This window comes from Camelus dromedarius, chromosome 9 (genome assembly GCF_036321535.1).
Source record: "Camelus dromedarius isolate mCamDro1 chromosome 9, mCamDro1.pat, whole genome shotgun sequence".
Lineage (NCBI taxonomy): Eukaryota > Metazoa > Chordata > Mammalia > Artiodactyla > Camelidae > Camelus > Camelus dromedarius.
The window spans coordinates 56564750-56581856 of record NC_087444.1 but is presented as its reverse complement, the minus strand read 5'-3'; positions in this window follow the sequence as shown (position 1 = coordinate 56581856).

The following is a 17107-nucleotide window of genomic DNA, read 5'->3' as shown; positions in this document are numbered from 1 at the left end:
GAAAGCAGAGAAAAAGTGTCTCCTGCAACCCGTTCCCTTGGTGCTAGATGAACGAACGTCTCTCCACTTGCTCAGTTCTGAGAGATAAGTGTGTGTGAAAGCCGTCCTTCACCTAGCTTGTTGGGAACACAAAGTTTCTTTTCAGTTGCAAACTCCATTCCATACATATATATGGGGAGGTACTAGCTCCACCTCGATTTTACAGTGAAAACTGCAGGAACTTCAAACCGGCACTAGGAAACAGACTGAGAAAGCAGAGAAACAGTGTCTCCTGCAACCCGTTCCCTTGGTGCTAGATGAACGAATGTCTCTCCACTTGCTTAGTTCTGAGAGATAAGTGTGTGTGAAAGCCGTCCTTCACCTAGCTTGTTGGGAACACAAAGTTTCTTTTCAGTTGCAAACTCCATTCCATACATATATATGGGGAGGTACTAGCTCCAACTCGATTTTACAGTGAAAACTGCAGGAACTTCAAACTGGCACTAGGAAACAGACTGAGAAAGCAGAGAAAATGTGTCTCCTGCAACCCGTTCCCTTGGTGCTAGATGAACGAACGTCTCTCCATTTGTTCAGTTCTGAGAAGTAAGTGTGTGTGAAAGCCGTCCTTCAACTAGCTTGTTGGGAACACAAAGTTTCTTTTCAGTTGCAAACCCCATTCCATACATATATAAGGGGAGGTACTAGCTCCAACTCGGTTGTACAGTGAAAACTGCAGGAACTTCAAACCGGCACTAGGAAACAGACTGAGAAAGCAGAGAAAAAGTGTCTCCTGCATCCCGTTCCCTTGGTTCTAGATGAACGAACGTCTCTCCACTTGCTCAGTTCTGAGAGATAAGTGTGTGTGAAAGCCGTCCTTCAACTAGCTTGTTGGGAACACAAAGTTTCTTTTCAGTTGCAAACTCCATTCCATACATATATATGGGGAGGTACTATCTCCAACTATGTTTGACAGTGAAAACTGCAGGAACTTCAAACCGGCACTAGGAAACAGACTGAGAAAGCAGAGAAGAAGTGTCTCCTGCAACCCGTTCCCTTGGTGCTAGATGAACGAAAGTCTCTCCACTTGCTCAGTTCTGAGAGATAAGTGTGTGTGAAAGCCGTCCTTCACCTAGCTTGTTGGGAACACAAAGTTTCTTTTCAGTTGCAAACTCCATTCCATACATATATAAGGGGAGGTTCAAGCTCCAACTCGGTTTTACAGTGAAAACTGCAGGAACTTCAAACCGGCACTAGGAAACAGACTGAGAAAGCAGAGAAGAAGTGTCTCCTGCAACCCGTTCCCTTGGTGCTAGATGAACGAACGTCTCTCCACTTGCTCAGTTCTGAGAGATAAGTGTGTGTGAAAGCCGTCCTTCACCTAGCTTGTTGGGAACACAAAGTTTCTTTTCAGTTGCAAACTCCATTCCATACATATATATGGGGAGGTACTAGCTCCAACTCGGTTGTACAGTGAAAACTGCAGGAACTTCAAACCGGCACTAGGAAACAGACTGAGAAAGCAGAGAAAAAGTGTCTCCCGCAACCCGTTCCCTTGGTGCTAGATGAACGAACGTCTCTCCACTTGCTCAGTTCTGAGACATAAGTGTGTGTGAAAGCCGTCCTTCACCTAGCTTGTTGGGAACACAAAGTTTCTTTTCAGTTGCAAACTCCATTCCATACATATATAAGGGGAGGTACTAGCTCCAACTCGGTTTTACAGTGAAAACTGCAGGAACTTCAAACCGGCACTAGGAAACAGACTGAGAAAGCAGAGAAAAAGTGTCTCCTGCAACCCGTTCCCTTGGTGCTGGATGAACGAACGTCTCTCCATTTGTTCAGTTCTGAGAGATAAGTGTGTGTGAAAGCCGTCCTTCACATAGCTTGTTGGGAACACAAAGTTTCTTTTCAGTTGCAAACTCCATTCCATACATATATATGGGGAGGTTTTAGCTCCAACTCGGTTTGACAGTGAAAACTGCAGGAACTTCAAACCGGCACTAGGAAACAGACTGAGAAAGCAGAGAAAAAGTGTCTCCTGCAACCCGTTCCCTTGGTGCTAGATGAACGAACGTCTCTCCACTTGCTCAGTTCTGAGAGATAAGTGTGTGTGAAAGCCGTCCTTCACCTAGCATGTTGGGAACACAAAGTTTCTTTTCAGTTGCAAACTCCATTCCATACATATATATGGGGAGGTACTAGCTCCAACTAGGTTTGACAGTGAAAACTGCAGGAACTTCAAATCGGCACTTGGAAACAGACTGAGAAAGCCGAGAAAAAGTGTCTCCTGCAACCCGTTCCCTTGGTGCTAGATGAACGAACGTCTCGCCACTTGCTCAGTTCTGAGAGGTAAGTGTGTGTGAAAGCCGTCCTTCACCTAGCTTGTTGGGAACACAAAGGTTCTTTTCAGTTGCAAACTCCATTCCATACATATATAAGGGGAGGTACTAGCTCCAACTCGGTTTGACAGTGAAAACTGCAGGAACTTCAAACCGGCACTAGGAAACAGACTGAGAAAGCAGAGAAACAGTTTCTCCTGCAACCCGTTCCCTTGGTGCTAGATGAACGAACGTCTCTCCATTTGTTCAGTTCTGAGAGATAAGTGTGTGTGAAAGCCGTCCTTCACCTAGCTTGTTGGGAACACAAAGTTTCTTTTCAGTTGCAAACTCCATTCCATACATATATATGGGGAGGTACTATCTCCAACTCGGTTTGACAGTGAAAACTGCAGGAACTTCAAACCGACACTAGGAAACATACTGAGAAAGCAGAGAAAAAGTATTTCCTGCAACCCGTTCCTTTGGTGCTAGATGAACGAACGTCTCTCCACTTGCTCAGTTCTGAGAGATAAGTGTGGGTGAAAGCCGTCATTCACCTAGCTTGTTGGGAACACAAAGTTTCTTTTCAGTTGCAAACTCCATTCCATACATATATATGGGGAGGTACTAGCTCCAACTCGATTTTACAGTGAAAACTGCAGGAACTTCAAACCGGCACTAGGAAACAGAATGAGAAAGCAGAGAAAATGTGTCTCCTTCAACCCGTTCCCATGGTGCTAGATGAACGAAGGTCTCTCCACTTGCTCAGTTCTGAGAGATATGTGTGTGTGAAAAACGTCCTTCAACTAGCTAGTTGGGAACACAAAGTTTCTTTTCAGTTGCAAACTCCATTCCATACATATATAAGGGGAGGTACTAGCTCCAACTCGGTTTGACAGTGAAAACTGCAGGAACTTCAAAACGGCACTAGGAAACAGACTGAGAAAGCAGAGAAAAGGTGTCTCCTGCAACCCGTTCCCTTGGTGCTAGATGAACGAACGTCTCTCCACTTGCTCAGTTCTGAGAGATAAGTGTGTGTGAAAGCCGTCCTTCACCTAGCTTGTTGGGAACACAAAGTTTCTTTTCAGTTGCAAACTCCATTCCATACCCCTATATGGGGAGGTACTAGCTCCAACTCGGTTTGACAGTGAAAACTGCAGGAACTTCAAACCGGCACTAGGAAACATACTGAGAAAGCAGAGAAAAAGTATTTCCTGCAACCCGTTCCCTTGGTGCTAGATGAACGAACGTCTCTCCACTTGCTCAGTTCTGAGAGATAAGTGTGTGTGAAAGCCGTCCTTCACCTAGCTTGTTGGGAACACAAAGTTTCTTTTCAGTTGCAAACTCCATTCCATACATATATATGGGGAGGTACTAGCTCCAACTCGATTTTACAGTGAAAACTACAGGAACTTCAAACCGGCACTAGGAAACAGAATGAGAAAGCAGAGAAAATGTGTCTCCTTCAACCCGTTCCCATGGTGCTAGATGAACGAACGTCTCTCCACTTGCTCAGTTCTGAGAGATATGTGTGTGTGAAAAACGTCCTTCAACTAGCTAGTTGGGAACACAAAGTTTCTTTTCAGTTGCAAACTCCATTCCATACATATATAAGGGGAGGTACTAGCTCCAACTCGGTTTGACAGTGAAAACTGCAGGAACTTCAAAACGGCACTAGGAAACAGACTGAGAAAGCAGAGAAAAGGTGTCTCCTGCAACCCGTTCCCTTGGTGCTAGATGAACGAACGTCTCTCCACTTGCTCAGTTCTGAGAGATAAGTGTGTGTGAAAGCCGTCCTTCACCTAGCTTGTTGGGAACACAAAGTTTCTTTTCAGTTGCAAACTCCATTCCATACCCATATATGGGGAGGTACTAGCTCCAACTCGGTTTGACAGTGAAAACTGCAGGAACTTCAAACCGGCACTAGGAAACAGACTGAGAAAGCAGAGAAAAAGTGTCTCCCGCAACCCGTTCCCTTGGTGCTAGATGAACGAACGTCTCTCCATTTGTTCAGTTCTGAGAGATAAGTGTGTGTGAAAGCCGTCCTTCACCTAGCTTGTTGGGAACACAAAGTTTCTTTTCAGTTGCAAACTCCATTCCATACATATATAAGGGGAGGTACTAGCTCCAACTCGGTTTTACAGTGAAAACTGCAGGAACTTCAAACCGGCACTAGGAAACAGACTGAGAAAGCAGAGAAACAGTGTCTCCTGCAACCCGTTCCCTTGGTGCTAGATGAACGAACGTCTCTCCACTTGCTCAGTTCTGAGAGATAAGTGTGTGTGAAAGCCGTCCTTCAAATAGCTAGTTGGGAACACAAAGTTTCTTTTCAGTTGCAAACTCCATTCCATACATATATATGGGGAGGTACAAGCTCCAACTCGAATTTACAGTGAAAACTGCAGGAACTTCAAACCGGCACTAGGAAACAGACTGAGAAAGCAGAGAAACAGTGACTCCTGCAACCCGTTCCCTTGGTGCTAGATGAACGAATGTCTCTCCACTTGCTTAGTTCTGAGAGATAAGTGTGTGTGAAAGCCGTCCTTCACCTAGCTTGTTGGGAACACAAAGTTTCTTTTCAGTTGCAAACTCCATTCCATACATATATATGGGGTGGTACTAGCTCCAACTCGGTTTGACAGTGAAAACTGCAGGAACATCAAACCGGCACTAGGAAACAGACTGAGAAAGCAGAGAAAAAGTGTCTCCTGCAACCCGTTAACTTGGTGCTAGATGAACGAACGTCTCTCCATTTGTTCAGTTCTGAGAGATAAGTGTGTGTGAAAGCCGTCCTTCACCTAGCTTGTTGGGAACACAAAGTTTCTTTTCAGTTGCAAACTCCATTCCATACATATATAAGGGGAGGTACTAGCTCCAACTCGGTTTTACAGTGAAAAATGCAGGAACTTCAAACCGGCACTAGGAAACAGTCTGAGAAAGCAGAGAAAAAGTGTCTCCTGCAACCCGTTCCCATGGTGCTAGATGAACGAACGTCTATCCACTTGCTCAGTTGTGAGAGATAAGTGTGTGTGAAAGCCGTCCTACACATAGCTAGTTGGGAACACAAAGTTTCTTTTCAGTTGCAAACTCCATTCCATACATATATATGGCGAGGTACAAGCTCCACTCGATTTGACAGTAAAAACTGCAGAAACATCAAACCGGCACTAGGAAACAGACTGAGAAAGCAGAGAAAATGTGTCTCCTGCAACCCGTTCACATGGTGCTATATGAACGAACGTCTCTCCACTTGCTCAGTTCTGAGAGATATGTGTGTGTGAAAGCCGTCCTTCACATAGCTAGTTGGAAACACAAAGTTTCTTTTCAGTTGCAAACTCCAATCCATACATATATATGGGGAGGTACTAGCTCCAACACGGTTTGACAGTGAAAACTTCAGGAACTTCAAACCGGCACTAGGAAACAGACTGAGAAAGCAGAGAAAAAGTGTCTCCTGCAACCCGTTCCCTTGGTGCTAGATGAACGAACGTCTCTCCACTTGTTCAGTTCTGAGAGATAAGTGTGTGTGAAAGCCGTCCTTCACCTAGCTAGTTGGGAACACAAAGTTTCTTTTCAGTTGCAAACTCCATTCCATACATATATATGAGGAGGTACTAGCTCCAACTCGGTTTGACAGTGAAAACTGCAGGAACTTCAAACCGGCACTAGGAAACAGACTGAGAAAGCAGAGAAATAGTGTCTCCTGCAACCCGTTCCCTTGGTGCTAGATGAACGAACGTCTCTCCACTTGCTCAGTTCTGAGAGATAAGTGTGTGTGAAAGCCGTATTTCACCTAGCTTGTTGGGAACACAAAGTTTCTTTTCAGTTGCAAACCCCATTCCATACATATATAAGGGGAGGTACTAGCTCCAACTCGGTTGTACAGTGAAAACTGCAGGAACTTCAAACCGGCACTAGGAAACAGACTGAGAAAGCAGAGAAAAAGTGTCTCCTGCATCCCGTTCCCTTGGTTCTAGATGAACGAACGTCTCTCCACTTGCTCAGTTCTGAGAGATAAGTGTGTGTGAAAGCCGTCCTTCAACTAGCTTGTTGGGAACACAAAGTTTCTTTTCAGTTGCAAACTCCATTCCATACATATATATGGGGAGGTACTATCTCCAACTATGTTTGACAGTGAAAACTGCAGGAACTTCAAACCGGCACTAGGAAACAGACTGAGAAAGCAGAGAAGAAGTGTCTCCTGCAACCCGTTCCCTTGGTGCTAGATGAACGAAAGTCTCTCCACTTGCTCAGTTCTGAGAGATAAGTGTGTGTGAAAGCCGTCCTTCACCTAGCTTGTTGGGAACACAAAGTTTCTTTTCAGTTGCAAACTCCATTCCATACATATATAAGGGGAGGTTCAAGCTCCAACTCGGTTTTACAGTGAAAACTGCAGGAACTTCAAACCGGCACTAGGAAACAGACTGAGAAAGCAGAGAAGAAGTGTCTCCTGCAACCCGTTCCCTTGGTGCTAGATGAACGAACGTCTCTCCACTTGCTCAGTTCTGAGAGATAAGTGTGTGTGAAAGCCGTCCTTCACCTAGCTTGTTGGGAACACAAAGTTTCTTTTCAGTTGCAAACTCCATTCCATACATATATATGGGGAGGTACTAGCTCCAACTCGGTTGTACAGTGAAAACTGCAGGAACTTCAAACCGGCACTAGGAAACAGACTGAGAAAGCAGAGAAAAAGTGTCTCCCGCAACCCGTTCCCTTGGTGCTAGATGAACGAACGTCTCTCCACTTGCTCAGTTCTGAGACATAAGTGTGTGTGAAAGCCGTCCTTCACCTAGCTTGTTGGGAACACAAAGTTTCTTTTCAGTTGCAAACTCCATTCCATACATATATAAGGGGAGGTACTAGCTCCAACTCGGTTTTACAGTGAAAACTGCAGGAACTTCAAACCGGCACTAGGAAACAGACTGAGAAAGCAGAGAAAAAGTGTCTCCTGCAACCCGTTCCCTTGGTGCTGGATGAACGAACGTCTCTCCATTTGTTCAGTTCTGAGAGATAAGTGTGTGTGAAAGCCGTCCTTCACATAGCTTGTTGGGAACACAAAGTTTCTTTTCAGTTGCAAACTCCATTCCATACATATATATGGGGAGGTTTTAGCTCCAACTCGGTTTGACAGTGAAAACTGCAGGAACTTCAAACCGGCACTAGGAAACAGACTGAGAAAGCAGAGAAAAAGTGTCTCCTGCAACCCGTTCCCTTGGTGCTAGATGAACGAACGTCTCTCCACTTGCTCAGTTCTGAGAGATAAGTGTGTGTGAAAGCCGTCCTTCACCTAGCATGTTGGGAACACAAAGTTTCTTTTCAGTTGCAAACTCCATTCCATACATATATATGGGGAGGTACTAGCTCCAACTAGGTTTGACAGTGAAAACTGCAGGAACTTCAAATCGGCACTTGGAAACAGACTGAGAAAGCCGAGAAAAAGTGTCTCCTGCAACCCGTTCCCTTGGTGCTAGATGAACGAACGTCTCGCCACTTGCTCAGTTCTGAGAGGTAAGTGTGTGTGAAAGCCGTCCTTCACCTAGCTTGTTGGGAACACAAAGGTTCTTTTCAGTTGCAAACTCCATTCCATACATATATAAGGGGAGGTACTAGCTCCAACTCGGTTTGACAGTGAAAACTGCAGGAACTTCAAACCGGCACTAGGAAACAGACTGAGAAAGCAGAGAAACAGTTTCTCCTGCAACCCGTTCCCTTGGTGCTAGATGAACGAACGTCTCTCCATTTGTTCAGTTCTGAGAGATAAGTGTGTGTGAAAGCCGTCCTTCACCTAGCTTGTTGGGAACACAAAGTTTCTTTTCAGTTGCAAACTCCATTCCATACATATATATGGGGAGGTACTATCTCCAACTCGGTTTGACAGTGAAAACTGCAGGAACTTCAAACCGACACTAGGAAACATACTGAGAAAGCAGAGAAAAAGTATTTCCTGCAACCCGTTCCTTTGGTGCTAGATGAACGAACGTCTCTCCACTTGCTCAGTTCTGAGAGATAAGTGTGTGTGAAAGCCGTCATTCACCTAGCTTGTTGGGAACACAAAGTTTCTTTTCAGTTGCAAACTCCATTCCATACATATATATGGGGAGGTACTAGCTCCAACTCGATTTTACAGTGAAAACTGCAGGAACTTCAAACCGGCACTAGGAAACAGAATGAGAAAGCAGAGAAAATGTGTCTCCTTCAACCCGTTCCCATGGTGCTAGATGAACGAAGGTCTCTCCACTTGCTCAGTTCTGAGAGATATGTGTGTGTGAAAAACGTCCTTCAACTAGCTAGTTGGGAACACAAAGTTTCTTTTCAGTTGCAAACTCCATTCCATACATATATAAGGGGAGGTACTAGCTCCAACTCGGTTTGACAGTGAAAACTGCAGGAACTTCAAAACGGCACTAGGAAACAGACTGAGAAAGCAGAGAAAAGGTGTCTCCTGCAACCCGTTCCCTTGGTGCTAGATGAACGAACGTCTCTCCACTTGCTCAGTTCTGAGAGATAAGTGTGTGTGAAAGCCGTCCTTCACCTAGCTTGTTGGGAACACAAAGTTTCTTTTCAGTTGCAAACTCCATTCCATACCCCTATATGGGGAGGTACTAGCTCCAACTCGGTTTGACAGTGAAAACTGCAGGAACTTCAAACCGGCACTAGGAAACATACTGAGAAAGCAGAGAAAAAGTATTTCCTGCAACCCGTTCCCTTGGTGCTAGATGAACGAACGTCTCTCCACTTGCTCAGTTCTGAGAGATAAGTGTGTGTGAAAGCCGTCCTTCACCTAGCTTGTTGGGAACACAAAGTTTCTTTTCAGTTGCAAACTCCATTCCATACATATATATGGGGAGGTACTAGCTCCAACTCGATTTTACAGTGAAAACTACAGGAACTTCAAACCGGCACTAGGAAACAGAATGAGAAAGCAGAGAAAATGTGTCTCCTTCAACCCGTTCCCATGGTGCTAGATGAACGAACGTCTCTCCACTTGCTCAGTTCTGAGAGATAAGTGTGTGTGAAAGCCGTCCTTCAAATAGCTAGTTGGGAACACAAAGTTTCTTTTCAGTTGCAAACTCCATTCCATACATATATATGGGGAGGTACAAGCTCCAACTCGAATTTACAGTGAAAACTGCAGGAACTTCAAACCGGCACTAGGAAACAGACTGAGAAAGCAGAGAAACAGTGACTCCTGCAACCCGTTCCCTTGGTGCTAGATGAACGAATGTCTCTCCACTTGCTTAGTTCTGAGAGATAAGTGTGTGTGAAAGCCGTCCTTCACCTAGCTTGTTGGGAACACAAAGTTTCTTTTCAGTTGCAAACTCCATTCCATACATATATATGGGGTGGTACTAGCTCCAACTCGGTTTGACAGTGAAAACTGCAGGAACATCAAACCGGCACTAGGAAACAGACTGAGAAAGCAGAGAAAAAGTGTCTCCTGCAACCCGTTAACTTGGTGCTAGATGAACGAACGTCTCTCCATTTGTTCAGTTCTGAGAGATAAGTGTGTGTGAAAGCCGTCCTTCACCTAGCTTGTTGGGAACACAAAGTTTCTTTTCAGTTGCAAACTCCATTCCATACATATATAAGGGGAGGTACTAGCTCCAACTCGGTTTTACAGTGAAAAATGCAGGAACTTCAAACCGGCACTAGGAAACAGTCTGAGAAAGCAGAGAAAAAGTGTCTCCTGCAACCCGTTCCCATGGTGCTAGATGAACGAACGTCTATCCACTTGCTCAGTTGTGAGAGATAAGTGTGTGTGAAAGCCGTCCTACACATAGCTAGTTGGGAACACAAAGTTTCTTTTCAGTTGCAAACTCCATTCCATACATATATATGGCGAGGTACAAGCTCCACTCGATTTGACAGTAAAAACTGCAGAAACATCAAACCGGCACTAGGAAACAGACTGAGAAAGCAGAGAAAATGTGTCTCCTGCAACCCGTTCACATGGTGCTATATGAACGAACGTCTCTCCACTTGCTCAGTTCTGAGAGATATGTGTGTGTGAAAGCCGTCCTTCACATAGCTAGTTGGAAACACAAAGTTTCTTTTCAGTTGCAAACTCCAATCCATACATATATATGGGGAGGTACTAGCTCCAACACGGTTTGACAGTGAAAACTTCAGGAACTTCAAACCGGCACTAGGAAACAGACTGAGAAAGCAGAGAAAAAGTGTCTCCTGCAACCCGTTCCCTTGGTGCTAGATGAACGAACGTCTCTCCACTTGTTCAGTTCTGAGAGATAAGTGTGTGTGAAAGCCGTCCTTCACCTAGCTAGTTGGGAACACAAAGTTTCTTTTCAGTTGCAAACTCCATTCCATACATATATATGAGGAGGTACTAGCTCCAACTCGGTTTGACAGTGAAAACTGCAGGAACTTCAAACCGGCACTAGGAAACAGACTGAGAAAGCAGAGAAATAGTGTCTCCTGCAACCCGTTCCCTTGGTGCTAGATGAACGAACGTCTCTCCACTTGCTCAGTTCTGAGAGATAAGTGTGTGTGAAAGCCGTATTTCACCTAGCTTGTTGGGAACACAAAGTTTCTTTTCAGTTGCAAACTCCATTCCATACATATATAAGGGGAGGTACTAGCTCAAACTCGGTTTTACAGTGAAAACTGCAGGAACTTCAAACCGGCACTAGGAAACAGACTGAGAAAGCAGAGAAAAAGTGTCTCCCGCAACCCGTTCCCTTGGTGCTAGATGAACGAACGTCTCTCCATTTGTTCAGTTCTGAGAGATAAGTGTGTGTGAAAGCCGTCCTTCACCTAGCTTGTTGGGAACACAAAGTTTCTTTTCAGTTGCAAACTCCATTCCATACATATATAAGGGGAGGTACTAGCTCCAACTCGGTTTTACAGTGAAAACTGCAGGAACTTCAAAACGGCACTAGGAAACAGACTGAGAAAGCAGAGAAACAGTGTCTCCTGCAACCCGTTCCCTTGGTGCTAGATGAACGAACGTCTCTCCACTTGCTCAGTTCTGAGAGATAAGTGTGTGTGAAAGCCGTCCTTCAAATAGCTAGTTGGGAACACAAAGTTTCTTTTCAGTTGCAAACTCCATTCCATACATATATATGGGGAGGTACAAGCTCCAACTCGAATTTACAGTGAAAACTGCAGGAACTTCAAACCGGCACTAGGAAACAGACTGAGAAAGCAGAGAAACAGTAACTCCTGCAACCCGTTCCCTTGGTGCTAGATGAACGAATGTCTCTCCACTTGCTTAGTTCTGAGAGATAAGTGTGTGTGAAAGCCGTCCTTCACCTAGCATGTTGGGAACACAAAGTTTCTTTTCAGTTGCAAACTCCATTCCATACATATATATGGGGAGGTACTAGCTCCAACTAGGTTTGACAGTGAAAACTGCAGGAACTTCAAATCGGCACTTGGAAACAGACTGAGAAAGCCGAGAAAAAGTGTCTCCTGCAACCCGTTCCCTTGGTGCTAGATGAACGAACGTCTCGCCACTTGCTCAGTTCTGAGAGGTAAGTGTGTGTGAAAGCCGTCCTTCACCTAGCTTGTTGGGAACACAAAGGTTCTTTTCAGTTGCAAACTCCATTCCATACATATATAAGGGGAGGTACTAGCTCCAACTCGGTTTGACAGTGAAAACTGCAGGAACTTCAAACCGGCACTAGGAAACAGACTGAGAAAGCAGAGAAACAGTTTCTCCTGCAACCCGTTCCCTTGGTGCTAGATGAACGAACGTCTCTCCATTTGTTCAGTTCTGAGAGATAAGTGTGTGTGAAAGCCGTCCTTCACCTAGCTTGTTGGGAACACAAAGTTTCTTTTCAGTTGCAAACTCCATTCCATACATATATATGGGGAGGTACTATCTCCAACTCGGTTTGACAGTGAAAACTGCAGGAACTTCAAACCGACACTAGGAAACATACTGAGAAAGCAGAGAAAAAGTATTTCCTGCAACCCGTTCCTTTGGTGCTAGATGAACGAACGTCTCTCCACTTGCTCAGTTCTGAGAGATAAGTGTGTGTGAAAGCCGTCATTCACCTAGCTTGTTGGGAACACAAAGTTTCTTTTCAGTTGCAAACTCCATTCCATACATATATATGGGGAGGTACTAGCTCCAACTCGATTTTACAGTGAAAACTGCAGGAACTTCAAACCGGCACTAGGAAACAGAATGAGAAAGCAGAGAAAATGTGTCTCCTTCAACCCGTTCCCATGGTGCTAGATGAACGAAGGTCTCTCCACTTGCTCAGTTCTGAGAGATATGTGTGTGTGAAAAACGTCCTTCAACTAGCTAGTTGGGAACACAAAGTTTCTTTTCAGTTGCAAACTCCATTCCATACATATATAAGGGGAGGTACTAGCTCCAACTCGGTTTGACAGTGAAAACTGCAGGAACTTCAAAACGGCACTAGGAAACAGACTGAGAAAGCAGAGAAAAGGTGTCTCCTGCAACCCGTTCCCTTGGTGCTAGATGAACGAACGTCTCTCCACTTGCTCAGTTCTGAGAGATAAGTGTGTGTGAAAGCCGTCCTTCACCTAGCTTGTTGGGAACACAAAGTTTCTTTTCAGTTGCAAACTCCATTCCATACCCCTATATGGGGAGGTACTAGCTCCAACTCGGTTTGACAGTGAAAACTGCAGGAACTTCAAACCGGCACTAGGAAACATACTGAGAAAGCAGAGAAAAAGTATTTCCTGCAACCCGTTCCCTTGGTGCTAGATGAACGAACGTCTCTCCACTTGCTCAGTTCTGAGAGATAAGTGTGTGTGAAAGCCGTCCTTCACCTAGCTTGTTGGGAACACAAAGTTTCTTTTCAGTTGCAAACTCCATTCCATACATATATATGGGGAGGTACTAGCTCCAACTCGATTTTACAGTGAAAACTACAGGAACTTCAAACCGGCACTAGGAAACAGAATGAGAAAGCAGAGAAAATGTGTCTCCTTCAACCCGTTCCCATGGTGCTAGATGAACGAACGTCTCTCCACTTGCTCAGTTCTGAGAGATATGTGTGTGTGAAAAACGTCCTTCAACTAGCTAGTTGGGAACACAAAGTTTCTTTTCAGTTGCAAACTCCATTCCATACATATATAAGGGGAGGTACTAGCTCCAACTCGGTTTGACAGTGAAAACTGCAGGAACTTCAAAACGGCACTAGGAAACAGACTGAGAAAGCAGAGAAAAGGTGTCTCCTGCAACCCGTTCCCTTGGTGCTAGATGAACGAACGTCTCTCCACTTGCTCAGTTCTGAGAGATAAGTGTGTGTGAAAGCCGTCCTTCACCTAGCTTGTTGGGAACACAAAGTTTCTTTTCAGTTGCAAACTCCATTCCATACCCATATATGGGGAGGTACTAGCTCCAACTCGGTTTGACAGTGAAAACTGCAGGAACTTCAAACCGGCACTAGGAAACAGACTGAGAAAGCAGAGAAAAAGTGTCTCCCGCAACCCGTTCACTTGGTGCTAGATGAACGAACGTCTCTCCATTTGTTCAGTTCTGAGAGATAAGTGTGTGTGAAAGCCGTCCTTCACCTAGCTTGTTGGGAACACAAAGTTTCTTTTCAGTTGCAAACTCCATTCCATACATATATAAGGGGAGGTACTAGCTCCAACTCGGTTTTACAGTGAAAACTGCAGGAACTTCAAACCGGCACTAGGAAACAGACTGAGAAAGCAGAGAAACAGTGTCTCCTGCAACCCGTTCCCTTGGTGCTAGATGAACGAACGTCTCTCCACTTGCTCAGTTCTGAGAGATAAGTGTGTGTGAAAGCCGTCCTTCAAATAGCTAGTTGGGAACACAAAGTTTCTTTTCAGTTGCAAACTCCATTCCATACATATATATGGGGAGGTACAAGCTCCAACTCGAATTTACAGTGAAAACTGCAGGAACTTCAAACCGGCACTAGGAAACAGACTGAGAAAGCAGAGAAACAGTGACTCCTGCAACCCGTTCCCTTGGTGCTAGATGAACGAATGTCTCTCCACTTGCTTAGTTCTGAGAGATAAGTGTGTGTGAAAGCCGTCCTTCACCTAGCTTGTTGGGAACACAAAGTTTCTTTTCAGTTGCAAACTCCATTCCATACATATATATGGGGTGGTACTAGCTCCAACTCGGTTTGACAGTGAAAACTGCAGGAACATCAAACCGGCACTAGGAAACAGACTGAGAAAGCAGAGAAAAAGTGTCTCCTGCAACCCGTTAACTTGGTGCTAGATGAACGAACGTCTCTCCATTTGTTCAGTTCTGAGAGATAAGTGTGTGTGAAAGCCGTCCTTCACCTAGCTTGTTGGGAACACAAAGTTTCTTTTCAGTTGCAAACTCCATTCCATACATATATAAGGGGAGGTACTAGCTCCAACTCGGTTTTACAGTGAAAAATGCAGGAACTTCAAACCGGCACTAGGAAACAGTCTGAGAAAGCAGAGAAAAAGTGTCTCCTGCAACCCGTTCCCATGGTGCTAGATGAACGAACGTCTATCCACTTGCTCAGTTGTGAGAGATAAGTGTGTGTGAAAGCCGTCCTACACATAGCTAGTTGGGAACACAAAGTTTCTTTTCAGTTGCAAACTCCATTCCATACATATATATGGCGAGGTACAAGCTCCACTCGATTTGACAGTAAAAACTGCAGAAACATCAAACCGGCACTAGGAAACAGACTGAGAAAGCAGAGAAAATGTGTCTCCTGCAACCCGTTCACATGGTGCTATATGAACGAACGTCTCTCCACTTGCTCAGTTCTGAGAGATATGTGTGTGTGAAAGCCGTCCTTCACATAGCTAGTTGGAAACACAAAGTTTCTTTTCAGTTGCAAACTCCAATCCATACATATATATGGGGAGGTACTAGCTCCAACACGGTTTGACAGTGAAAACTTCAGGAACTTCAAACCGGCACTAGGAAACAGACTGAGAAAGCAGAGAAAAAGTGTCTCCTGCAACCCGTTCCCTTGGTGCTAGATGAACGAACGTCTCTCCACTTGTTCAGTTCTGAGAGATAAGTGTGTGTGAAAGCCGTCCTTCACCTAGCTAGTTGGGAACACAAAGTTTCTTTTCAGTTGCAAACTCCATTCCATACATATATATGAGGAGGTACTAGCTCCAACTCGGTTTGACAGTGAAAACTGCAGGAACTTCAAACCGGCACTAGGAAACAGACTGAGAAAGCAGAGAAATAGTGTCTCCTGCAACCCGTTCCCTTGGTGCTAGATGAACGAACGTCTCTCCACTTGCTCAGTTCTGAGAGATAAGTGTGTGTGAAAGCCGTATTTCACCTAGCTTGTTGGGAACACAAAGTTTCTTTTCAGTTGCAAACTCCATTCCATACATATATAAGGGGAGGTACTAGCTCAAACTCGGTTTTACAGTGAAAACTGCAGGAACTTCAAACCGGCACTAGGAAACAGACTGAGAAAGCAGAGAAAAAGTGTCTCCTGCAACCCGTTCCCATGGTGCTAGATGAACGAACGTCTCTCCACTTGCTCAGTTCTGAGAGATAAGTGTGTGTGAAAGCCGTCCTTCACCTAGCTTGTTGGGAACACAAAGTTTCTTTTCAGTTGCAAACTCCATTCCATACATATATATGGCGAGGTACTAGCTCCAACTCGGTTTTACAGTGAAAACTGCAGGAACTTCAAACCGGCACTAGGAAACAGACTGAGAAAGCAGAGAAAAAGTGTCTCCTGCAACCCGTTCCCTTGGTGCTAGATGAACGAACGTCTCTCCACTTGCTCAGTTCTGAGAGATAAGTGTGTGTGAAAGCCGTCCTTCACCTAGCTTGTTGGGAACACAAAGTTTCTTTTCAGTTGCAAACTCCATTCCATACTTATATATGGGGAGGTACTAGCTCCAACTCGGTTTGACAGTGAAAACTGCAGGAACTTCAAACCGGCACTAGGAAACAGACTGAGAAAGCAGAGAAAAAGTGTCTCCTGCAACCCGTTCCCTTGGTGCTAGATGAACGAACGTCTCTCCACTTGCTCAGTTCTGAGAGATAAGTGTGTGTGAAAGCCGTCCTTCACCTAGCTTGTTGGGAACACAAAGTTTCTTTTCAGTTGCAAACTCCATTCCATACATTTATATGGGGAGGTACTAGCTCCAACTCGATTTTACAGTGAAAACTGCAGGAACTTCAAACCGGCACTAGGAAACAGACTGAGAAAGCAGAGAAAAAGTGTCTCCTGCAACCCGTTCCCTTGGTGCTAGATGAACGAATGTCTCTCCACTTGCTTAGTTCTGAGAGATAAGTGTGTGTGAAAGCCGTTCTTCACCTAGCTTGTTGGGAACACAAAGTTTCTTTTCAGTTGCAAACTCCATTCCATACATATATATGGGGAGGTACTAGCTCCAACTCGATTTTACAGTGAAAACTGCAGGAACTTCAAACCGGCACTAGGAAACAGACTGAGAAAGCAGAGAAAAAGTGTCCCTGCAACCCGTTCCCTTGGTTCTAGATGAACGAATGTCTCTCCACTTGCTTAGTTCTGAGAGATAAGTGTGTGTGAAAGCCGTCCTTCACCTAGCTTGTTGGGAACACAAAGTTTCTTTTCAGTTGCAAACTCCATTCCATACCCATATATGGGGAGGTACTAGCTCCAACTCGGTTTGACAGTGAAAACTGCAGGAACTTCAAACCGGCACTAGGAAACAGACTGAGAAAGCAGAGAAAAAGTGTCTCCCGCAACCCGTTCCCTTGGTGCTAGATGAACGAACGTCTCTCCATTTGTTCAGTTCTGAGAGATAAGTGTGTGTGAAAGCCGTCCTTCACCTAGCTTGTTGGGAACACAAAGTTTCTTTTCAGTTGCAAACTCCATTCCATACATATATAAGGGGAG